A 26,087-nucleotide genomic window follows, 5' to 3' on the forward strand; every position below is an offset into this window, starting at 1 on the left:
CCAGATTACGGATAGTACTCCAACGCTTCCAGGCAGCAGGACTTAAGTTAAAAGAGAAAAAGTGCCTGTTGGGAGTGAGCAGTGTGGATTTCCTGGGGTTCCGGGTTGACGCGGATGGCCTCCATCCAGCAGAGGACAAAGTGCACACCATTTGCGACGTCCCAGACCCAAAGAGCAAGGCAGGGTTACAAGCCTTCTTGGGACTTCTTAATTTTTACCACATGTTCCTGCCACACAAGGCAGCCATAGCTGAGCCTTTGCACAGGCTCCTGGACAAAAAAGTGCCGTGGGTCTGGGGCCCTCGACAGGCCAAGGCGTTCCGAGGGGTCAAAGACTTGCTTGTGTCCAACTCAGTGTTGGCACACTTTGATGAAAAGCTCCCGGTGGTGCTGGCTTACGACGCTTCCCTTTATGGAGTGGACGCAGTACTGGGCCACCAGCTTCTGGACAGGAGGGAAGTTCCAGTGGCTTACTTCTCCCAAACTCTCATGTCGGCGGAGCACAACTACTCCCAGATTGACAAGGAGGGTCTGGCAATAGTTAAGGGAGTCAAAAAGTTTCAGGACTTCCTTTATGGTCGGTCTTTCACTATTGTTACCGATCACAAGCCACTCCTGGGACTCTTTGCGCCCGACTGCCAGACACCCCAGATGCTTTCTTTTTTTAAAAAATAAAATATTTATTAAAGTTTCACAAATTATACAGACAAACACAACAATACAAACAAACACACACAAAAAGAACAAGTATAATTTCAAACCCTTATTTTCTTATAACTTACTTCTCCAACCTCCTCATACCTCCCCTTTCTGCATTCCAATTTCAAATTTTAATTCAGCAAATCCTCACCCTTAAATTTATCTAATTTTTAACCTTTCTTTCCTTTTAACTTAATCCTTACAACTGTAATCCAGTTATTTTCTAAACCAGCATCATTCTAACATTCATTAATTTTACAATGTTTCTTAAGGTAGTTCTTAAATTTCTTCCAATCTTCTTCCGCTGTCTCTTTTCCCTGGTCTCGGATTCTGCTGGTCATTTCTGCCAGTCCCATATAGTCTATCACCTTCATCTGCCATTCTTCCAAGGTGGGTAGATCTTGTGTCTTCCAGTACTTTGCGATCAGTATTCTTGCTGCTGTTGTAGCATACATAAAAAAAGTTCTATCCTTCTTTGACACCAATTGGCATGCCGTAAATTTCATACCGGTGGTCCACAACTGTTCCCAGTCAGCAAACAGAATGTTATGACCAATATCTTGTGCCCACTTAATCATAGCTGATTTGACTGTTTCATCCTGCGTATTCCATTTCAACAGCAAGTTATACATCTTTGACAAATTCTTAGTTTTGGATTCCAACAACTCTGTTTCTAATTTCGACTTTTCCACCTGGAAGCCAATTTTCCTGTCCAGTTTATAAACCTCCATTATCTGATAATAATGGAGCCAATCTCTCACTTTGTCTTTCAATTTTTCAAAACTCTGCAATTTCAATTTGTCTCCTTCTTGTTCCAGAATTTCCCAATATTTCGGCCACTTGGCCTCCATATTAAGCTTTTTCAAAGCTTTCGCTTCCATCGGTGATCACCCCAGATGCTTTCACCACGAGTATTGCGCTGGTCCATTTTTCTGGCTGGTTACCAATACTCACTACAGTACCGACCCGGGAAAGCCATGGGTCATGCAGATGCACTCAGCCGCTTGCCACTGTAGGAGAGCGGCCCTGACCCTACTCCTGCCCACCAGATCCTGTGTATGAAAGACTTACCAGACCAGCCCTTGCATGTGAAGGACATTGCTGCTGCAACTGTGAAGGATAGGCTGTTGTCCTGCGTCTCGGACTGGGCGGGGAGGGGGTGGCCCAGGAAGCCGGGTCCAGAATTTTCATGCTACACAGCCCGCAAGGACGAGCTGTCTACTCACCCACGATGTGTGTTATGGGGTAGCTGTGTTATAGCCGTCCCCCCCCCCATTAAGAAAAAAAAGTCTTAGAAGGGCTGCACATGTTTCACCCGGGGATCGTCCGGATGAAGGCATTGGCCCCTAGCTATGTGTGGTGGCCGGGCATAGATGCAGAGATAGAGGGCTGGGTGAAATATTGCGAGCCCTGCCAGGTCTCCCGGCTGGATTCACCCAAGGCACCAGTACAGTCCTGGGAGTCCACACAGTCCCCATGGTCCCAGGTGCACGTGGATTTTGCAGGGCCTTTTCAGGGACAACACTTCCTAATAGTGGTCGACTCTCAGTCCAAGTGGCTCGAGGTGGTGCCGACCTCAACTGTGTCCACTAGAGCGACTATAAACACACTCAGGAAGCTATTTGCGACGAATGGCTTGCCAGACACACTGGTGAGTGATAATGGGACCGCTTTTACTTCGGTGGAATTCAAAGAATTTGTAACCAAGAATGGAATCCTCCACATTCGTTCCGCTCCTTTTCATCCGGCCACTAACGGCCAAGCTGAACGCATGGTCCGTACTACCAAAGATGCGCTTAGGCGAATAGTGCATGGAGATTGGACTCTCCTGCTAGCAGAGTTCTTATTGGCCCAACACATCACTCCAAGCGCAGTGACCGGCGGGAGCCTGGCGGAGTTACTTATGGGGAGGAGGCTCACTACTCCATGTGATCGTATGCACCCCGACCGGGCTCTTGAGCAACGGCCATCCACTGTGGTGTGGGGGGCTCCAAGAGGGTTCTCCCTGGGGGACACTACGTCTGAAACTATGGGCCTGGAGAGGGTTGGGTCCCAGGTATCATTGCCCGCTGTACAGGTCTGGTTTCCTACAAGGTAGGTTTGGAGGGGGGACTGGTTTGGAAGAGACACCTCGACCAGATCAGAGCCAGGGCATCTCCGAACACGGAACTTCAAGCAGAACCAGAGGTCAGAGAAATATGTACTTCAGGAGATTCTGTGCCCAAGCCAGGGTGGGAACCAGATGGGTTGCCGGTGACTGAGTTACCCCAGCAGGGTGACTTCTGGCCGGAATCCTCAGTGGCTCCATTGGCAGTGACCCCTTCGGAGCTGACCGCCCCACTCAGACCACGGGTACTGGAGGAACCTTCCGGGTCACCACTCAGGCACAGGAACCGCGACGGTCCCAGCGGGAGCGGAAAAGGCCGGCACACCTTGATGACTATGTTTGTTCCTTTTGTTAGGAAGTTGGGAGGAGGAGTGTTATGTATTGGGTTTAACACTTTTTATGTTACAAGGCGCGTTCTAACCAATCGTATAAGCGTTGGTAGACGAACGTTCTAATGGCAAGTAAGCGCATGCACTTTCAACTGTCAACGGTCAGTTCATGTGGGGCCTTTTATTGTGTAGTCCTGTGCGTTTGGGTTTTGTTTTCCTATGAGTGAGCCATTGTCACTGACCATGTTGAATAAACGTTGTTAAGGAACTTATAAACGTTGTTAAGGAACTTATACTGTCTTGGGCTTCTGACGTTTAACTATCACCTGGCTGTGAGACATGAAGGCCGCTCCCTGCAAGGCCCTTTCCACTTGGCCTAGGGGGCGAGGCCCAAGCTCACCAGCCCTACTGAAGAGGCCCCTCATGAGGCCGGAGGAACATCGCCTGGCTGTGGGGCGTGAAGGCCGCTCCCTGCAAGGTCCTCTCCACCTGGCCTAGGGGCAGGGCCCACACTCACCAGCCCTATTGAAGAGGCTAATAATAATAATAATAATAATAATAATAATAATAATAATAATTTATTATTTCTACCCCGCCCATCTGGCTGGGTTGCCCAAGTCACTCTGAGCAGCTTCCAACAGAAGATTAAAAATATATTAAAACAACAGGCATGAAAAACTTCCCTAAACAAGGCTGCCTTCATGAGGCCGGAGGAACATCGCCCGGGTGTGAGGCATGAAGGCCGCTCCCTGCAAGGCCCTATCCATGTGGCCTAGGGGGTGAGGCCCACACTCACCAGCCCCACTGAAGAGGCTCCTCATGAGGCCGGAGCAACATTGCCTGGCTACTGTTTTATTGTTTATCCACTATTATTTGCTCTTCCCATCGAACCCTAAACAGCATCAATAAAACACAACATAAAGTTTTGGAGTGTTGATATACAAGGTTAAAGTCCACACGATCACTTTGTTCCCACATGAAATTGTGCTTTTCTTGTCTAACCCAGAGGAAATGATGCCTGAAGTTTGGGGAGAATTAGACGAATGAAGCAAAATCTGATTTCCAACTTAGCTGGCTTCAACGTTTCCCTTTGATAACTGAAGTATCATGTATCTGTAAAGGAAATAAATTTTGCTCTCTTGCTCTGACAGAGCAAACAGAAAATGAAAACTAGGGGGAATCTTTTTTTTAAAAAAATCCTTTTTATTGAATTTTCTATAACATATACAAACAAAATAAATACTCTAAAGTTCAAACAATCATATTTCTACTTATTTACTACACGCTCTATCCCACGCGGACTTCCCTCCCTCCCTTCATCCGGCTTTCGTATTTAATTTTCTCTTTCACAGATTTTTAATTACATTCTACAAGACTTATTTTAATCCTGCTACAATCTTTAAACTTCTACAGTTATTACCTATATATTCAACAGATTTACTCCATTCCTTTTTGAACTTTCTTTCCTCTGGTTACAGATCCTGTGGGTCAGTTTTGCTAATTCTACATATTCAACCATTTTTGTGTGCCACTCCATTAGTGTTGGTATTTCCATTTTTGGGCTACTAAGATTCTGGCAGCAGTCATAGCGTACATAAATAGTCTATGATCGGCCTTTCTTAATTCATCACCTGTCATCCCCAGCAGAAAAGCTTCTCGTTTTTTGGGGGAAGGTAGATTTAAATAATTTTTTCAATTTGTTATAAATCATATCCCATTTTTTTTTTCATCTTTTCACATGTCCACCACTAAACTAGGGGGAATCTAAATCTCTCATGCCTTGGATGCATCATCACAGTGAAGATGTCAATTCTTGCAAGGTTTCTTCCTTATTATTCCAAGTTTTACCAATTGTGATTGCTCCTGAGTGACAGGGTCCAATTCAGAAGAACCCTCAAGCTGTAGACCTGCTCTTTCCAGCAGTTTATAAAAATTATGCATAGCATAGAGAAAGCAGATTGACAAAGCCTTTTCTCCCTCTCTAATAACACTTGAACTTGTGGACGTTCAGTGAAGCTGAATGTTGGAAGATTTAGGACAGATAAAAGAAAGTACTTCTTCACTTCAAACTATGGAACTCCCACCCCATTATGAGGCAGGACTTGTAATTGCTTCCTTTTGCATTAAAGGTATTCTGTGGACAAATATAGCCTGCCAATTAGGGCAAGTACAGGAAGCAACAATTGTTTTATTATATTTGTATTGCCTTGAATGTGGTGTCTGCATAATAAACCTCACATTGGTAAACGAATGTGTTCAGGTCCAGGAGAATTACCGTATTTTTTGCTCTATAAGACTCACTTTTTCCCTCCTAAAAAGTAAGGGGAAATGTGTATGCCTCTTATGGAGTGAATGCAGGCTGCGCAGCTATCCCAGAAGCCAGAACAGCAAGAGGGATTGCTGCTTTCACTGTGCAGCGATCCCTCTTGCTGTTCTGGCTTCTGAGATTCGGAATATTTTTTTTCTTGTTTTCCTCCTCCAAAAACTAGGTGTGTCTTGTGGTGTGGTGCGTCTTATAGAGCGGAAAATACAGTATATGTTTAAATGAATCTCATCTTACTTCATCTCACATTAGTCTCTTTATTTTTTCAGCCAAGCCACAGAGAAAGTGTACCCTAACACTTGTGGGGGTGACTAGAGGTTGAAAACTGGCAGAAACCATACCCTCCACCATTTCTCTGATGAAAATAGGGACGTCCCATTCCATAACAATTATTTTACTATTTACACCCCACAAAAAAGCTTCCCTATACAGAAATGCCTTCAGATGGCTCCGTGGTCAGATAACTCCATCCCCTTCAACATTTCTACAATGAAAATAGGGACATCCTAAGGAAAAGCAGGACATTCTGGGATGAAATCAGAAACCAGGATGGCTTCTCTAAATCAGGGATGTCCCTGGAACATAGGGCCTCTTGGAGAGTTTGAGAAACTCAGGTGATGCTCCAGTTTCTCCACTTGATACAGACTCTCATCCTCAATATTTAAAAGCTGGGCAGCTCTTTGTTCCAGAAAGTTGTGCTTAATTGATTTTTAGTGTGCTTCAAGGTAGGGTTGGTTCCAGCTGAATCCTCATCCAACCCATTTTTACCAAGTGACCTCTGAAGTGCCAGAGCACTTAGAGGAACACCCTCCAAAGGACTCTAAGAATGCTGCAGTGTTTTGCAGACAAGTACGGATTCAAAAAATAATTGAGAAAGGTATGCAGAATAGGCCTGGGATGTGTGATGGATGAGCCCCAGTGGATTTCAAGCCAGAATAAGCCCTAAATGAGGGGGGAGGGATTTGGTTCACAACAAACTTCTTATGAAGTAATTCGTTGTTTAGTCGTGTCTGACTCTTCGTGACCCCCTGGACCAGAGCATGCCAGGCACTCCTGTCTTCCACTACCTCCTGCACTTTGGTCAAACTCACGCTGGTAGCTTCGAGAACACTGTCCAACCATCTTGTCCTCTGTCGTCCCCTTCTCCTTGTGCCCTCCATCTTTCCCAACATCAGGGTCTTTTCCAGGGAGTCTTCTCTTCTCATGAGGTGGCCAAAATATTGGAGCCTCAGCTTCAGGATCTGTCCTTCCAGGGAGCACTCAGGGCTGATTTCCTTCAGAATGGATAGCTTATGAAGTAAAGTTCCACATTATTCTAGCCGGAAGTTGGTAGGCTTGAATTTGTGATATCTGGGTTTGTGGACCAAATAAAATATTGTTTTATAAGTGGAATAGTTGGGGGTTACCTTGGAGCGCATGTTTTGAATATTTTTTTTATATATATATACCTGACAGATGAAGAAACAGAATCCCTCCCCTTCACACACTCTCTCTTTTTTCTTTCTTTCTTCTTCCTTTATTTTTGTTTTTGTTTAGATTAGGGTTTTTCATGCTTTTTTGCATTGTAAAAAGTTATTTTGTAGTTGATATTAACATTTGTATATGTTCATTTAAGCTTTAATAAAATCTACTGTGGGGAAAAATAAATGGGTGGGCTTATTTATCCCTTTGTTGTATTTTGCACATCTGACTCAAGAATAAGGCCGGCCCTGCCATGAGGAAAGAGTGAGGCAGCTGCCTCAGGCGGGAAATATGAAGGGTCTGTCAGTGGAGAAAGTTCTCTGTGTTTCTACGCTGGGCAGCCTGTCCTGCACCCACTAAACTAGGCCACTGACCTCAAGGTGCAATGGAGGATGTTTAAATCAGATTCAGTGGTTTGCTGAGCTTTTATACATGAAGTGCAAGATGGCATCTTCTTGCCCTTTGCTTCAGGCAGAAAAGCCCCTTGATTTTCATCGGAAATTTTCATTGCTTGGATAACGTCATATTTGTTTTGCTGCTGCATAATGGGCACCTCCAGTTCTGTTACCTATCTGGTCTTTTCAAGCAGAACTTGTTTGGAATGTATATTGCTTTGGGATACAGCATTATGCAGACCCTCAGCCAAGTCTATATTTTCCAGGGACAGTCCCGGATTTACAGAAGCCATCTGATTTGATCTTTGAATGTCCCACTTTTCCTTAAGACATCCCTATTTTCATCAGAGAAATGTTGGACGGTATGGAGTTATGAGACCCTTGAGCCAAGGAGATAAGTACAGTGGTAGTTCAGTTGTTGAACGCAATCCATTTCGGAAGACCGTTCAACTTCCGAAACGTTTGACAACTGAGGCGCAAAGGTTGCAGACTTTGCAGTCTGCAAAGTCAATGGAGAAAATTTAAAAAACACAGTGGAAGCCGTTTAACATCCGAGGCACATTCGAAAACGGAAGCATTTACTTCTGAGTTTTCGGCGTTTGAAAACTGAAACGTTCTGCTTCCAAGACACTCAAAAACCAAGGTACCACTGTAACTGACAACCTTTAGAAGACATCTGAAGGCAGCCCAGTATAAGGAAGTTTTTTTTGGGGGGGGTAACATTTTATTAATTTTCCAAAAATAACAACAAAAATAAAAATAACAACAATAAACAGATTTTTAAACCATGATTTTGCCTGACTTCCCTCCACTCCCCCTCTCGCTTCCATTGTTTAGTACTCGTTCACGCATGTCCTTAAAAACCTTATATTCTTAATAATCCAATTTTAAACCTTCTTCATCTTGTTACAAGTGACTTTTAGAAGTTTAGAACTTTTAGAAGTTATGCTAACGTAAAAATCTATAGGTAAAGGTAAAGGGACCCCTGACCATTAGGTCCAGTCGTGGCCGACTCTGGGGTTGCGGCACTCATCTTGCTTTATTGGCCAAGGGAGCTGGTGTACAGCATCACTAAGCCGCTTTTGGCGAACCAGAGCAGCGCACGGAAATGCCGCTTACCTTCCCGCCGGAGCGTTACCTATTTATCTACTTGCACTTTGACATGTTTTTGAACTGCTAGGTTGGCAGGAGCAGGGACCGAGCAATGGGAGCTCACCCAGTCGCAGGGATTCGAACCGCCGACCTTCTGATCAGCAAGTCCTAGGCTCTGTAGTTTAACCCACAGCGCCACCCGTGTCCCTCCAAAAATCTATACACCAAGCTTAAAAAATATGCATTAAACATTTGACCCCCCCCCCCACTTTTACTTCAAAGTCTTCTTTGCTTTCTAGGGTTTCAAGCTAACTGATTTGTCCAGCGTAGTTCAGTTTATTTTGCCAATCTTCTTTATCTTCAAATGTAGCACCCTGCTTGTGGTTAATGCTTAGCTGGAATGAAATATTCAATGCAGCAATAGAGAAATTAAAATAATAATTTATTTGTCAGACAAATAAATGAGAGACACAGTGGTATATGGTTACCAAAGCTCTGCCCACTCCAGCCCTGATGGCCAGCACTTATATTTCCTCAGCCCAGCCCCTTTGCTCCTCCTTTGGCTGCCTCTGTCCAATCAGCCTGGTTGAAATTCCTATTGGCTGTTTGCTAGAACCAATAATAAAAGATACACCCATTTCCTACTACCTTTTATGGGGGACAAAGAGCTATATTTCCTTCTATCCATAAATGGCAGACAAGTAGCCATGTATCTTACATTTGCCTCGACCAGGCACCTTAATTATCAGATCATCTTTGCCCTATTGCCCTATTCACTCCAAAACAGATGGCTAATGGTTCTAATTTTATCTTAAACAGAGATCTTGGGTTCACCTTCTCACACACCATCAATGAAATAAGAATCTTTTTTTTTTAAAAAAAATATTTTTATTACATTTTTCAGATACAAAATCAGAGATATAAGAAAAAAACAAGAAAGAAAAAGAAAGAAAAAAGAAAAAATCCAACTTTCCAAAGCTTTTTTATACAACCAGCTAGACTTCCCCACATCTCCATCACCCTGCATTCTTTACAATAAAAATATCAGCAAATTATTACCTTGTTTCATGCCTTATTTTGTACCTTTCAGATATTATATTTTTAGATTTAAAATACTTTTTATCAATTACTTGTACCTTAAATTAAACATAATATTACTTTAAATTTCAACCTTTTCTTACTTATAACTTAGTTTCCTGTTTCACCAAATCTAATTGCTGAAGCTAAAATTTCCAAATCGTGCAAATTCTTAACATTCATACAACTTATAATATTTTTGTAAATAGTCCTTAAATTTTTTCCAGTCCTCTTCCATTGTTTCTTCTCCCAAATCTCGGATTCTGCCAGTCATTTCAGCCAGTTCCATGTAGTCCATCAATTGCGTCTGCCACTCTTCCAGTGTGGGTAAATCTTTTGTCTTCCAATATTTTGCGATGAGTATTCTTGCTGCTGTAGTTGCATACATAAAAAAAGTTCTATCCTTCTTTAACACTTTCTGGCCGACAATGCCCAAGAGGAAGGCCTCTGGTTTCTTGGGAAAGGTATACTTAAATACCTTTTTTAACTCATTGTAAATCATTTCCCAGAAGGCCTTCACTCTTGGACAGGTCCACCAGAGGTGAAAGAATGTCCCTTCAGCCTCCTTACATTTCCAACATTTGTTATCAGACAGGTGATATATTTTTGCAAGCTTGACTGGGGTCATGTACCACCTATATATCATTTTCATAATATTTTCCTTCAGAGCATTACATGCCGTGAATTTCATTCCGGTGTTCCATAACCTTTCCCAGTCCTCAAACATGATGTTATACCCAATATCCTGAGCCCATTTTATCATGGCTGATTTGACTGTCTCATCCTGAGTGTTCCATTTAAGCAGCAAGTTATACATTCTCGAAAGTACTTTAGTCTTTGGCTCAAGCAATTCTGTCTCTAATTTCGATTTCTCCACCTGGAATCCTATTTTTTTATCCAGTTTGAAAACCTCTTGAATTTGAGCGTAATGTAACCAGTCTCACACCTTATTCTGTAATTTCTCCAAGCTCTGCAACCTCCAATTATCTCCAATTTTTTCTATTATTTGTTGGTCTTCTGCTGTTCTGATTTTGACTTTCTTTCCTTTGAAGTTAAAAGATAGTCCTTGAGGAAACTCCCACCTATAAGGAATTGAATTACCTCTCAATAATCTTGCTAGTTCTGTGTATGTAGCTCTGAGATCCAAAAGTTGTTTCGGTATGTCTCTATAAATTTCTGCTCTGTTGCCTTGAATAACAAGTGATTTTCCAAAATGAAGGCCTAATATTTTATCTCTTTCCTGCTTGGATCTCAAAATGATCAAACAGTCTCTAGATCTGTCCTTCCTCACCACTCTTCCCAGTCTAAAAGCGGTTACAATTTTAAAGTCCTTATCTTCTTCTATACCCCAGAACTTTGAAAGTTCTGATGTCAAATAACCAATCAAGTCTCCTTGTTCAAGTTCTGGGATAGCTCTCAATCTGAGGTTGTTTTCCTGATTTCTCAACTCCACCATAGACAGGTAGGCCTGCTGTTCACTAATCTGTTTGTGCAATGGCCTTACCTCCACTTTTATTGCCTCAGCCTTCTGATTGGCTTGTTCTGCTTTTTGATTGGCTTCCTCAGCCAATTTACGGTTTTCTGCAGTTGTTTCCTGAAGATTCCCAATTGCTTGTGTATGTTGAGCAACTTGATCAGTCAGTTTGCTAATAGAGGCTGTGGCTTGATCAATTTTAGTCGAATGCTCGTCAGCCTTTTTGTTTAGAATTGCCAGTTGTTCCAAAATTTGTTTTAAGACTGTTTCAGATCCTCCTGAGGCCATATCCTCTGGTACTGTCTGCTCAGTTTCCCCTTCTTGTAATCTTAAAAGTGTCGGGACAGATGATCTTCGCGATTGAGAAGTCAAAGTTGTTTGTACCAATTGTACGGATTGTTTTGCTTTCGTTTTGGCCGATCTTGTTTTCCCTGTGCCACTCATTCCACACCTGTCTATGTTCAAGGTCAAACTATGTGCAATCCCATGGGAAAGGCAGTTCCAGAGTATAAACAACAAGACAGCAAAGAGTCAAAATAAAATGCAGTTCCCAGACACTTATAAATCCAAAATCCTCTAGGGGGAGTACCACTGTAATTCAGAAGAAAGAAAGAGCTTTTCCAGCCATTAAAGTCCCTGCAGTCCAAAGCAAATTACAAAGGAACCTTCAATTTCCTTTTTGGCATGTAGAGCTTTTCCCAAGTTAAAACAAAGTCTCAGAAAAGGTGCAAGAAACAGTTTCCCTGTTTGTATCCAGACAGTAACGCTCGCATGTAACACTTTCAGTATTAAATACAGTTTCCGCAATTTGACAGTTCTCTTATATCCTGACAGTCCGAGGCTTTGGTTTCTTAGTCCTTTATAATCCACAAAGGAGAGGAAAGTTCCAATCCAAATCCAATAAATTTAAAACAAAATTATTTCTTATAATTTCTTAGAAGCAAGTTCAGTTATTACACGATAATCCAAACTTTTTGTAATCCCTTTCAAAGCGCTTCCCGCTTGTCAGAGTCTTTGCTTTGATCTCTAAGCACAATCGGAAGACGGACTTCCTGTTTGCGTCTCCCGTTTTCAGCCAAATTTATTAACTTTAGTCCCGAAAATTTTATGATCCCTACTCACGGGTATGTAGTTTGTAGTCTGATGTTTCGGGAAGAAAGGTCGGCGCTCATCAGCAGCAGCCGCGCGGCTTCACTTCCGCAGAAAGAGCGATGAACTCACAGCACCGCTCCCCCTTCCACGTTCCGGAGCCCCTTACGGGGTTCCTTCTTCGGTTCTGGGGGGGCTTCTGGTGCCCGCCGAGTCCCACGGCCACAGGCTCACTCTGCCTGTGGTTTTTCTTGATGGGTCTCCACTTTGCCGCAGCGGACGACCCTTTCCTGCGGAGCTCCTCTTCACAGCGCGAAGAGGACCGCCATTGCTGTTTCGCGCCGCCTCCAGAAGAAATGAAATAAGAATCTAACATAAGAATCTAACATTTCTTACTTTCTAAGTCCTTTGCATAATTACATTTAAGCCAATATATTTCATACATTAACATATATAGATTTTTAGAAGAAAAGGCCTTTTCAAAGTAAAAAAGGAACTTAATAAAACAGCTTCGAAAGCAGCCTCTTTAGTTTACAACTCCTTTTCCTAGCCAGCTGCTGTTCCTATTAGCTCTTGCCCTTTAACCTTATGAAAATATGGCTCGAGTCTTCTGTTAAACAATAAATCTCACTATTTACCAACTCTTAATTAGTGTTTTGTTTGTTTTTTTTGCAGCTTGATTGTATTCTGTAATTTGTATGGTCAGTGTGACCTTTTGCTCCCAGCCTGTAATTTCCTTTTACAACCCTGAGGCACTGCTATAGATCAGAGGGGCCCTGTTTAGGAAGATAAACATCTGCCAAAGCCCCCAGCCAGCTGCTTTATGCCTGGCATGAGACATACAAACATTTGCAAATATATTTTTTAAGCTCATTTTAAAATACAGGTCTTGATCTGATGCCTCACTAAGGCAGAGGCTTCTTCCTTCTGTAGGAACTGGCTGGTCTTGGCCTGGCGTCCACTCTTAAGTATAGGAACAAAGACTTTCATTGAATAAGTCCATCAAAACCTGTACATCTCAATATCATAACTTCAGGGTTTTTTTAAACAACAATCATTTTCCACATTCCTTTCCAATCTTTATATATCTTTTCCCAGGCCTACTTAATTATTTTACATTGCAGCTACATAAACCTTTTATCCTTTTTGCCCTCCCTTCCTGTTTCTTCTTTATCACAGTCAGAGCCTCGCAGATCATTTCACATGAGGTACCATTTTTATTTTGGGCCACTCTTACCTTCCCTTGTATTTTCCTCAAGCTTTGTCACTCTACCCTTCCTGCCTTGGTATTTTGTGCATTCGCTTCTATTAATTGTCCCACAGCTTCTGACATTAAATTAGTATTTTCCCGAATTTTAACAGCTGCTTCGTTAACATCTTCCTTCAACTGATCAAACAGTTCTCTTTTAAAATCTAACAACAAATCATACAATTCATATCTTATATTCTCTTGCATTGTGGCCTGGCTGGTTTGCTTAAACAATGAGATTTTTTCTTCTGCCATTTCCAACCTCAGAATGCAAACACAGCAGTAATTGTATGTTCTTAAGACGCATAGCGAAAAGGCACATAGCAACATGCTTTCTTAGCAACAGGACACATGTAGCACAGTAATAAGACAATAAGGCAAAGAAATATATATTTTCCCTGGGTATGGTTGCCACACATTAAGTTGAACGTCTTCAACAGTCAAATAGATCCTGAAACTCTTTCACAGAAGTGAGATAGTTTCCAGAGAGTCAGTCCAGTCTTTTTCCCCAGAAGGGAAATTTAAAGTACTCGTAATGTTATAATCTTCTCAGGTTTAACCTCCATTTTAAGTCTAGTTCAATCTCACCGTGTGCTATGTCCAAGTTCAACTAGAGTTCAGGTCAAGATCATTATTTTAAAAAAACTTGAGATTGGCATAAGCAGAAGCTGGGTGCAGTCTTTTAATCCTAATTGTTCATTAGTTAACTTCTCCTCCAAAGTAAATTTCATCCACACATATATTTTGTGTTTAATGATTATTATTATTATTATTATTATTTGGAAACCACCCAGATCAGGGTATAAATAGAATAGTAATAGTAATAATAATAATAATGATGATGATGATGATGATGGTAAATAAATAAATGAACAGGGCATCCCTATTTGGAGAAATGATGGAGGATATGCATTATGATAACACCCATTGGCACATGTATATAATTTATATAAAATAATCATTTATATAAAATACATTTGTATAAAATAAATTTATCCCTTTCATCTTGTTCTTGTGTTTGGCTTTGGGTTCTGAGGGGCATGTTCTTCTTTTCTGGTGTGTGTGTGAGATTCAGCATGGGATTGGCATGCAGGTGGTGAGTCCTTCCAGGTGCTTCAATGGTCCTGGAAAAAAGACTCTCCTGGAAGCAGAGTCCCTTCTCCCTCCCCTCTGTGTTAGCTGCATGACGTAGGCGTTGTCCCTTCCTTTTGTGCCACACCCTCCCCGGGAAAGGTAAATTGCAGCTGACAAAGGCAGGTGGCAACCTTGAGTGAACAGCACCTCGGGCAGGTAAGTGCTCACCTGAGATGCCGCAAAAAGCACCTGAGAGAAGAGAATGGGAGAGGGGTAGAAAGGCCCTCAAGGAGGGAGAGAACAAATACCAGGAGCACTGAATGAGATTTCCTTGAAATTGATGATGGCAAAGGTGTTTCATAGAGCAGGCTTGTATTTATTTAACCATTTGCTTGGTCACCAAAGGTGACAAGGAGATATATGCGGGTGAGTGGGCTGGGGGCTGAGCCCTCTGTCTCTCATATGGCAGCCCCTTGTGTTTTTATACTGTCTCTGGAGGAGACCTAGTCTAAGGTTGCCATATTTCAAACAGTGAAAATCAGGACACAAAAGTTGCTGAAGTGGCTTGGGGGGGGGCAGTTGTTGAATTTTTGGGGGAGGGAAACGTTGTTGAGTTTTTGTTGAAGGGAAGTTGTTTGTTGAGCCTTTTGGCAAAATTGCAAAAAAGAAAGAAAAAAGACATGCAACCACCCGAAAGAAAGCACAGGTGTGCCTGGAGCATTTCTCCATGTTCAGCAGAAAGCTGTTGCTTCTTCTGGTGGAGAAGCAGAACAGGCAAGTCAGCTCAATCTGTACTGGAGCCAAGACTGAAGTCTGGAGAAGGGCAAGGGCAGCAAAGGATCTCAGCAAAATGCTCGCGAGTAATTAAGACCTGTAAGTAGTTTATCAAAAACTATATTTAACAATAGGGTTAACAAGTTCTTGAAGCAAGAGGAGAGTCTCCAGTTTACTGAGCTGCAAATAAACCAACCTTTTAAACAAATAACATGAATAACAGAACTAGAGAAGGGAACATATTAATCACTGTGAATCTGAAAGCAATACAGACACACCTATTGGTCCATGGCGGCCCACAAGATAAAACCCAAAGAGCGACAGCAGCAAAGCTCCTTTATTAATATGGATTGAAAGTAATGAGCAAGCTTCTAAATTCATCAGAATTCTTCTCTTCAGGGTGGATATTAACCAAAAAGAAAAGGGAAAGTGGTGGGGATTGATTGCACTATTACTATTTGGACTCCTGTCCTGAGATGGAGAGGAGAGCAGCCCATTGATTTTAAAGAGAATGTTCTAACAGGTACCCGACCTTTTCTAGCTTTATGCCAGCAAGGCAGGGGGAGGGAGAAAGCTCTGAGCAAGCGTAACTTCATGACTGAGCTCTGCACCAACTCCACCATGTCTCCACCTCCACCCCTTTGAGCCACCAACATAGGGGCTCCACCAGCACAAGGCTGGTAGAACCACTATGCTAATATACTTTCAGGCTTTGCCAGTGTGTTGCGTTCTGAGGCCAAAGGAAAGGACTGGACCCTGATTAAAATAAGACACAAGGCTTTGACCAGCAAGGCTCTCGGAGGAAGTGCGTACCCCACACCCCTCACCAGGCCATTTTATTAGCAAAAGAATCCTTTACACAGTGCTCGTAAGAACCAATCAGATTTCCTCTGAGCATTTAAACAAACTCCAAGTGGGGACAAAGTTAAACTATAAACACTAGTTAGGCATGCATACTTTGGAGTAAAGGAATGAAAACAACAAAGGAGCGTATTCAGCAACCCCGGAGGTCATAACAATCAGTACACATGATAAGAAGGATGGCCAGGAGGACAGTGACCATTATCACCTTAATGTGAAACCTGTTTCCTGGCCCTAAGATTAACATCCTAAGATTAATATATAAGAAAGCTACATCGACGAAACTGCCCATTATCTTTGAGGACCCAGGACGCCTGCCTGCCTAAGTGTGTACGTGACTTGTGAAGAGAGAGAAATGGAACAGATTGCAGAGGTGTAGATTGATCAAGAATCATATCAAAATAGTTTAAACCCAGTCAATGCAATGCTTTCATTGCTGACACAGATGGCTTACTCTATATTTGTTATAATTCCTCATAGCAATCCCACCTGATCACTACACCAGTGCAAGTAGAATTAAGAGTGTCCTGTTCCCACCCAGAATATGTATGTCAAGATAACGATTGTAGAGGAATAATAATAATAATAATAATAATAATAATAATAATAATAATAATAATAATTTGGCCTAATTTGGAAATACAGGGAGGAATTCCATGTAGCACAATGGCAATTGTTCCATCAGTGCAAGGTCTTCAGCTTACCAGACACCCTGGAACACACCCAGCTGGGCACTTTACCCAGAGTTTGTGTTTCCTTTTGAAAGTGAGGCATAGTGGAGACTGTGTGGTCTTTATTTGGATAATTGACACATACATATAAACAACCTGAGCCTAAGATGCAGTTATTTTTTCTCCAGTAGCCACAGCTGTGGATCCCAGCGCAAATCAAACATCATGCTCTGCCTCTGTGCCTTTCCAGCCTGCAGCTTTTCCTCTAGTTCACACCACAGTCCCCCAAACTTTGACTTTGACTTTCTAGCTGGGGGAGGCTGATTGAGGGGCCCCACCCATTTGCTGTCTCAGACAGAGCCCCTTCCCTTTATTTTCCTTTAATGGCTCATCACCCAGGTGATTACCTCATCAGGAAGCTGGTCTGGCTTATAGTTTAACACTTACTGTATCCAGTTACTGTAAATAGATGGGTTGAGTGAATAATGCCAATCCCTGAGAGTGCATATTTTCCTTCCAGAAACAGATTGAAAGGGCAAGAAAGCAGGTGTTATGAGCAGGGTTTGAGTGTGTTGGCAGTTGGCAGACTGATTATCTGTGCGCCCAGCCTGATCCCCAAAGCTCCCCTTGTGTGTGTGCAAACACACACAGACACACACACACACAGAGAGAGAGAGAGAGAGAGAGAGAGAGAGAGAGAGAGAGAGAACAGAATTCATCTTCCTTTCATTGGGCTTCTCTTTTTCAGGTTGTCTTTGGAAACGGGACAGAACTGGCCAGGATCTCTCCCCCACCCACATAGTCTGCAGGTGAAGGTACCAGGAAGATGCTCATGACCAAGCTGCAGAATTTGCCCACTGTGGTCCTCTTCTGCTCTATTTTCCTTTTCCTACTTGTTGCAAAGAACAGATGGGAGTCTCTTGAGAAGCTTTTCTCACCGCACGACATCAAGGTCAAGGGCAGCCCAGATTCCGCATACAATCGTAAAAGTGCCATAAGATTTGAATGGGAATCTGCACTGGAGAGGACAAAGGAGACCAAGCCCTCTGGTCTGATTTCCCCACCACCACCAGTGGCCAGGCGGCATCCCTTGGAGGTTGACTATTCCACTGATTATAAGTTCCTTCTCAATGAGCCAAAGAAATGCTGGGAGAGGAGCCCTTTCTTGATCCTGCTGGTGATAACTGAGCCCCAGGATTTTGCCACAAGGCAGGCCATCCGGCAGACGTGGGGCAACGAGAGCTCAGTGCCTGGGGTTTCCATTCTTCGTCTCTTTCTGACGGGTGTCCACCCAAAATTTGGATACCCGCTCCAGGCCCTTTTGGAAGAGGAGAGTTCCATCCACAAAGACATTCTTCAGCAGGACTTCCTGGATACCTACAACAACCTTACCCTGAAGACTCTGATGGGCATGGAGTGGATAAGCAAGTTCTGCCCCAATGCCACCTACGTGGTGAAGGCAGACAGTGACATCTTTCTCAATGTGAACTTCATGGTGTCCCACCTGCTGCAGCCTCACCTGCCACCCAAGAAGAACTACATGACAGGTCACATCTACAGGAATTCAAAGCCAGTGCGTGAAAAGGCCTACAAGTGGTATGTGCCACAGGAGGTGTACCCCAATGAGACCTACCCGCCCTTCTGCGCAGGCCCAGGGTATGTGTTCTCTGGGGATCTGGCCAAGAAGATCTACCAGGTAGCAAAGACCATCAAGGTCATTAACATGGAAGATGTCTTCATGGGAATCTGCCTGTATGAGCTGGGCATCAGCGTGACAAACAGCCCCGGGGGTCTCTTCAACGTGTACAGAGTCAAGTATGAGAAGTGCAAGTTCTCCAAGGTGGTGGTGGTGCATCACTACGGGCCAGAGGAGCTGCTGCAGATTTGGCCTGGCTTTCGGGACCAGAACCAGACTTGCAAGCGTTAAAATGGAGGGAGGTGAACAGACACACAGCCTCTTGTGGAGAAGTTGGCGTCGAGGGCTGGCAACATGCGGGCATGTTCCTGTACAATGGACAAATCCATGCCAACAAATTGCAATGAGGAAAGGGAAGGATGGCTCAGAGAAGAAGGGAGATTCTGTGCTTGTCGAAATTGGTATTTATGCCCTCAGAAGCGAGCTGGTCCCACATAACATGCTCATCGTGCCGTGTGGTTCGTTGCCATTCACACTGCTCTCCTCCCCGTAGAATCTCTGCAGCTGCCCATAGCAGCTTGTTTGGTCTGCTCTGAACTGACCACTGCGCTACTAATGTGCCAAATTGACAACCTCAGAGTTTTGAGATCTTCACAGCCACCACCTCACCTACTGGAAGAGAGCAACCCTCAGGCCATGCTTAGGATTGGCACTACGTAGGATTGCCATACATCCAGGAATTCTCGGAAATATCCTCTTTTGGGGGTCCTACATGCCCATCCAGGGGGAATTTTACATTTAAAAGCAATTGTTCGGGATTTTGGTGGGTTTTAAAATATATATACATGTCCTGCATGTTTACCTCTTGAAAAATGGCAACCCAAAAAAAGCTCAACAATTTTTGTGTCTGCAAAACCCAATGCCGAGTTCACCTGCTCCAACATATTGAAATGCAGGCCGGTCATCTTCAGAATAATTTAAAGCAGATCAGTAGAAGTTTCCTTCACAGTAGGAAGCTATACTCCACATAGCATCTGCCTCTTTAGGTTGTTGCCAGTTGTGCAAAAGACTTATTTGCCATCTTCTGTTGCTTTTTCATATATATAAACACACACACACACACACACACACACACACACACACACACACACACTGTGTTTTCAGAAAGCTTCTCCCAACACACAACGCAGCATTATTTATACATGAATCACCATAAAGACGTTAACACAACCATCCCCTGTTCTCTTTGAAGCATGAGATGTTGATAGATAGATAGATAGATAGATAGATAGATAATTTATAATAAATAAAAACAATAAAAACAGCATTCATAAAGATAAAATATACAATCAGAGCAGATTGCAGCAATAGCTCATGAGTTAAAATTGAGATATATACATACATATGTACAACGGAGATTTGGGCTACCATAAAAATTGACCCTGAAGCACCCCAAAGGGCGGCTTTAGCTTTTCCCTTGTAAACTATATTATTCTAGAGGATGATCTGTGCCTACAGATCTGAGCACAGAATCTGGCTACCGGCCAGGTCATCTTGTGATCTTTGCCTAAGAGGGGAGAATTAAGTTTAGACTTGTCTGAAAGATCGGCGAGCCTCTTCAGCAAAAGGTCAATGGTGTCTCTACGAATCTCAGCATAAAAAGGATATCTAAAAAATATATGTTCGGGGCTTCCTATTTCCCCTAATGGGCAGGGGCAAAGTCTCTGTGCATATGGGACTCTTCTATAGGAGCCTTCCGGAACAGGTGAGGGCATGGCCGAGCTTCTAGCAAGAGTGAAAGCCCTTCTTGCGTTTCTGGATGTTATGCAATAGAGATATGTTGCTGGAGTGGTTACGTATCTCCCGTTTTCTATGATTTTATAATTGGGGACCCTTGTACAGTCCTGTTGTCTCTCTATGTCCATGATTCTTTGCCCAACCACAGATCTAGCTTGGCCCAGGCCAATAGTTATGAGGGTTTGAGGAGCCCAGTTTCTGAAGAGTGTTTAAGACTGCTTAAACTTCAGCCAGACTGAAACTGGTCGCTCAGAATCAATGGGGCTATTCCTTGGGGGAGCAGTTTCAGAGTTAGCCACGTATATATCAATGTTAGAATAATATGAGCTTCGACTTTCATCATCCCTGTTTCTAGTCTGACCCATGCATTTGAAACGCATCTAGGAACTTGTAGAAGGGCTCTGAGGAGTTTGGATTGCACTCATTCAAGGGGAATGAACAAGGAGGGAAGAGGGAGATAAGGATGAAAAGGAAGGAAAAGGTGAATCCTAAACCAGGGAATAGGATTCAGAAAAAGTAACTGAAGTATCATTATACAAGTCCAAAAAAATTTCATGCTCCACTGAACCCACTTCACAGAAGTAAAACTGGGAATGCCCAGAACCTCCCCCAACCCTAAAACACCTACATCCGGCAAAACAAATAAAAAACATTAAAAAGCAGGCAGCATGTATAGCCAACCCTCCCCTAAGCCAAAAGACCCTAGTTCGTTGTTAAAAATTGGTAGGGGCAGGGGGGACTTAATCGGCCTTGTACTGCCCTTGGAGCTACGCTGGGGATCCCAAGAACAGACTTGTTTTTTTTGACTGAATGCCTTTTTCACTTGTCTTATAATTTTGGCCAGAGATTTAAATGCCTGTGTAGGAAAAACTCCGTTGTTCCCTATTTAATTCATATAAACTATGTCTTTTGTTTTATTATGATTTTATTAAACTGATTTATTTATATATCTATATCTCTTTTTTTAGTATTGTTTGTGTTTCTTTAGTGTAAGTTGCTTTGCGGGCCGCTAAGTGGGAGAAGAGTAGTCTAAAATAATGCTGTGATTACGATGATACAATCTGAGAAGTGTTTTATTAGCTCGTAATATATAAGAAAGCCACTTGCCAGGTTTCTCGTATACCCTGAGGCCACCCCAGAATAGACTCCGGGTGGGAATATGTTCCAGGTCACCGATATAATGAAATCGTGAGTCTCCAACAATATTTTCACTTACGGAAACTTCTTTCGGCTTCTGCCAGTTATTGGCGTTGCCCAAAAAAACCATAACACACGTTGCTGATTTTTGTTATTAAGAACACACATGAACCTTTTGGGAGGAAAATTCTGAGAAAGCTCATCAGAAACAGCTGTGAACTGCATTTACAGCATGCCATTGAGGCATCTGATCAAGACCTGTATTTTAAAATGAGCTTAAAAAAATATATTTGTAAATGTTTGTATCTTTCATGCCAGGCAGAAACCAGCTGGCTAAGTACTTTGGCAGATGTTTATCTTCCTAAACAGGGCCCCTCTGATTTATAGCAGTACCTCAAAGGTGTAAAAGGAAATTACAGGCTGGGGACAAAGGTTACAGTGACCCTACATATTACAGAATACAATCAAGCTGCAAAAACACTAATTAAGAGTTGGTAAATAGTAAGTTTTATTGTTTAACAGAAGACTCGAGTCATATTTTCCTAAGGTTAAAGGGCAAGAGCTGATAGGAACAGCAGCTGGCTGGGAAAGGGGGGCTGTAAATTAAAGAGGCTGCTTTCGAAGCTGTTTCCTTTCTACTTTGAAAAGGCATTTTCTTCTAAAAAGCTATCTATGTTAATGTATGAAATATATTGGCTTAAATGTAATTATGCAAAGGATTTAGAAAGTAAGAAAAGTTAGATTCTTATGTTAGATTCTTATTTCATTGATGGTGTGTGAGGTGAACCCAAGATCTCTGTTTAAGATAAAATTTAAAACCATGAGCCATCTGTTTTAGCCATCTGTTTTGGAGTGAATAGGGCAAAAAGGTTATCTGGTAATTAAGGTGCCTGGTCGAGGCAAATGTAAGATATATGGCTACTTGTCTGCCATTTATGGATAGAAGGAAATATAGCTCTTTGTCCCCCATAAAAGGTAGTAGGAAATGGGTGTATCTTTTATGATTGGTTCTAGCAAACAGCCAATAGGAATTTCAACCAGGCTGATTGGACAGAGGCAGCCAAAGGAGGAGCAAAGGGGCTGGGCTGAGGAAATATAAGTGCTGGCCATCAGGGCTGGAGTGGGCAGAGCTTTGGTAACCATATACCACTGTGTCTCTCATTTATTTGTCTGACAAATAAATTATTATTTTAATTTCTCTATTGCTGCGTTGAATATTTCATTCCAGCTAAGCGTTAACCACAAGCAGGGTGCTACACCATGGCAGCGTGGGTGTCAAGTAGACCTCTATATTTTGGGCCTGTAAAGCGGCAGCCCTGTCTTCTACTGTGCCCCTGGGATCAATTTCACCAGCCTTTCACTGATGGTTCCTCCACGCAGCCTATTATGCACAAGGAACTCGGGGGTTGGTTGTTCTTGAGAAAGCAAGCCTCATAGGCAAGCACAAATCTCTCTTTATCTCAAGCTTCAGGTCCTCATTTAACTGCACAATCTCTCTCTGTTCTGCAGAACAGCACATCTCACAAGAGCTGGACAGGAGGCACCTACATACATCTATGAGCTACAATTTAGCATCATTTCCCTCCTCATGGTAATGGGTTTGCAGTCTGGGCTGGGAATCATTGCACCTTGAGGCTCCAGAAAAGTGCACTCTTTCTCTTCTGACAGATGCTTGAGTTATAAGCAATTCCCCATCCTTGGAAGATGCCACACTGTCCAAATTGGCCTGGGAAAGGTTGCCCCAGCCTGTGCAGCACCGGGAGACGCCGACAAAAGCTTACAGATAAAAATAAGAACAGCTGAAAACATGGGGGGGGGGGGAGAACCACAATGATTAAAAGACAATCCAACACTGATAGAATTAAATCGTTGTTGATCCTCTTAATTGAAGCATCATGTTTTAGGCCCTTGCAAGGGCCATCCATGCCAACAAAATTCTAAAAGAAGGAATTATAAAATAATAATAACATAATAATTTATTATTTATACCCCACCCATCTGACTGGGTTTCCCCAGCCACTCTGGGCGGCTCTCAACAGAATATTAAAAACACAATAAAACATCAGACATTAAAAACTTCCCTAAACAGGGAAATACACAGTAAAAATGTCAGAATTCTCAGTTCATCAAAACTTTTATTCGGGACAAACCCAAATAGCACCCAAGTGGCAAGTGTTTAAGTTCTCCAGGCAAGATTTCAAATAAGGTATTTGGGGTGGGGGGTGGAGAAGAAGGAAAATAATAAATACAAAAATTACAGCAACCAGCTACAAGAATTTCTAAATAGGCCAATGCAATTTTGCTGCTACAGAACAAACAGAGCCACCTTTTTGAATATCCTTTTGCTGTTGGCAGGTGAAAATGCAAGGTTTTTGGTATTGTTGACTGGATTGGTAGCCTGGTGCAAGCAAAATGTAAGCCAGGTGTTTGGGACTCCTCCAGTCCCACTTTTACTGTGGAGGGAGAGATGGAGCAGCATCTTGGCCCCCATAGCTAGGAGGATGTGGATCAGGGGTCAGCAAACTTTTTCAGCAGGGGGCCAGTCCACGTCCCTCAGACTGTGTGGAGGGCCGGACAATATTTTGAAAAAAAGAGAAAAAGAACAACTTCCTATGCCCCACAAATAACCCAGAGATGCATTTGAAATAAAAGGACACGTTCTACTCAAGTAAAAACACGCTGATTCCCGGACCGTCCGCGGGCCAGATTTAGAAGACAATAGGGCCGGATCCGGCCCCTGAGCCTTAGTTTGCCTACCCATGATGTGGATGATGACAAGGGGAAGGGATTCTGAGTTAAGCAAATCCTTGCTATTAGGAAAAAGAAGCTTAGAGATACTTTTATGATAATATCTGAATGCCTGCACCAGTAGCATACTGGAGTAAATTTGGAAAGCATTTCTGGCTAATCATACGGTCAGTAAGATTTCCTTTCTCAAACATTTTGGCTCTTGTTCTTCCTTGTTCCCCATGTATTGTCAGCGCATTCCTGGGAGGCAAGCTGTTAAATCCAGTGATCAACTCATCAGAGAAGTCATCAATAGCGCTAAGACTGTGTGAAACAGGGAGGGGTGAGGCTCCTCCTCAATATATGTGCGTTATTTGGCAGGGAAAGAAAAGGTTTAGGGGTTTCAGCTTGGGTGACATAGCCTGATGGAAAACTGTATTTGTTTTTAATTACAAGTGCACAGAGTAAGAGAAGACACACAAAAAAGAAGAAACAAGAAATAATACCCATGTCGAAAGCAAAAGAGATCAACAACAAGAACATACTGTGTATATTTTAAAAAGGCGGAAATTGTTGTTTTACTTAACCAGACATTAATCTAATATGGTATTTATAAAAAATGAACTTCAAATGTCCTTGAATTGGTCCGTGGGAGGGTTACCTGCCTTGGTTGGGTCCCATGAAGCACTTCAGATAAGTTGGGATTAAGCAGAGAGAGAGAGAGGGGGGGGGAGGGGGTCTGGGCCAATGGACTTGGAAGAAGGTGCCTCCTGCCAGGGACTGGGGGCAGGAATCTGATCTGTGGTTTGGGGCTGTGGATGGACTGGGCCAGGATGTAGAAAGATGGAGAGGACCCCCAGCAGCCCCTCCAAGTGTCCTTATTTTCCAGGGACAGTCCCAGATTTACAGAAGCCGTCTCGGTTTTTTATTTGATCCCGGAATATCATGCTTTTCCTTAGGACGTCCCTATCTTCATCGAAGAAATATTGGAGGGTGTGGAGTTATGTGACCCCCGAGCTAAGGAGATAAGTAACTATACCGTACAACCTTTAGGAGACATTTGAAGGCAGCCCAGTATGCGGAAGTTTATGAATGTTTGTTTTATTATGTTTTTATATATGCTGGAAGCTGCCCAGAGTGGCTGGGTCAACCCAGTCAGATGGGCAGGGTATAAATAATAAAATGATTATTATGGAATAGGACAGCACGTCTCTGTTTTCAGTAGAGAAATGTTGGAGGGTGTACTAGTGAGAAAGCAGATTTGATCCTGGAATTGTTTCTTGATGTGGCTGCAGAGATTGTTTTGGGACTGGGGTGCGAGTTTAGAGCTTCTGACCCACAACCAGAGGGGAGGCCAAAGCAAAACAGATGAGGTCCAGGAAGATTAATTTACTTGGACCGAGAAATTTGTGATGATACCAAGACAAGGAACTCTGTGGAGGCCCCAAGACCATGCAAGCAGCTGCCCACTGGGGGAGCAGGGCAGAGGTTTGAGTCTGTTATCTGAGACTCTCTTACTTTTCCCACTGGTCTTAGCAATGGATTTTGTAGCACAGTGCTTTTTTTTGCATGTTTATTTTTTTTACTATTTTTTGAAACACTATTGCGATTTTTAAAAAAGAATTGCTCTGGTAACTGTTAGTGTGTTTGAAATCCACCTTTGAGATGCAGCTCTGACTGAACTATACACTGTTACGGTAAAATCTGGGTGCGTGAGTGCACAGCCACCCAGCTCGTCGGACAGAGTCCGCGGGTCCTAGCGGAGAAGAAAGGAGCTCAGCCGAACACAGGAGCAAAATACGAAGATCCGAGTTTATTGCGCAACAGGTTCAAAATGGCATTGAACCCCGAGTATGGGGTGACATAGACTTTTAAAGGTTCCCTCCATAACCCAGAATACAGTGCAGGAAACGTCATGAATACATTATGGGAAGGTCATGTTTCGTGAATTACATCATGAATATATTTCACACGTCATGAATAGATTAAGGAAGGGGTGGGATTACATTCATTAACATTTCGGATGAGGGAGGGGGAATATGCAGAGCAAGAAATATACATAGATAAACATTTATTGAGTACCGGTGGTGGCAAGACAATGGGTCAGAGATATGCA

At 42.8% G+C, this 26,087-nt stretch overlaps 2 pseudogenes across 2 annotated transcripts in view; one reads left to right on the forward strand and one right to left on the reverse strand.

Annotated features, from left to right (window-relative positions):
* Nucleotides 1–3,423: 3,423 nt before the first annotated feature.
* Nucleotides 3,424–26,087, reverse strand: part of LOC308576751 (beta-1,3-galactosyltransferase 1 pseudogene) — a 154,385-nt pseudogene continuing 131,721 nt past the window's right edge. The window contains exon 2 of the transcript XR_014013451.1: nt 3,424–3,582. The product of XR_014013451.1 is annotated as a beta-1,3-galactosyltransferase 1 pseudogene (transcript). The remainder of the gene's footprint in view (nt 3,583–26,087) is intronic.
* Nucleotides 17,425–19,390, forward strand: LOC308576825 (beta-1,3-galactosyltransferase 2 pseudogene; annotated as a pseudogene). Its single transcript has one exon. The product of its transcript is annotated as a beta-1,3-galactosyltransferase 2 pseudogene (transcript).

This window comes from Podarcis bocagei, assembly GCF_964188305.1.
Source record: "Podarcis bocagei genome assembly, chromosome: 17".
Classification (NCBI taxonomy): Eukaryota; Metazoa; Chordata; class Lepidosauria; order Squamata; family Lacertidae; genus Podarcis; species Podarcis bocagei.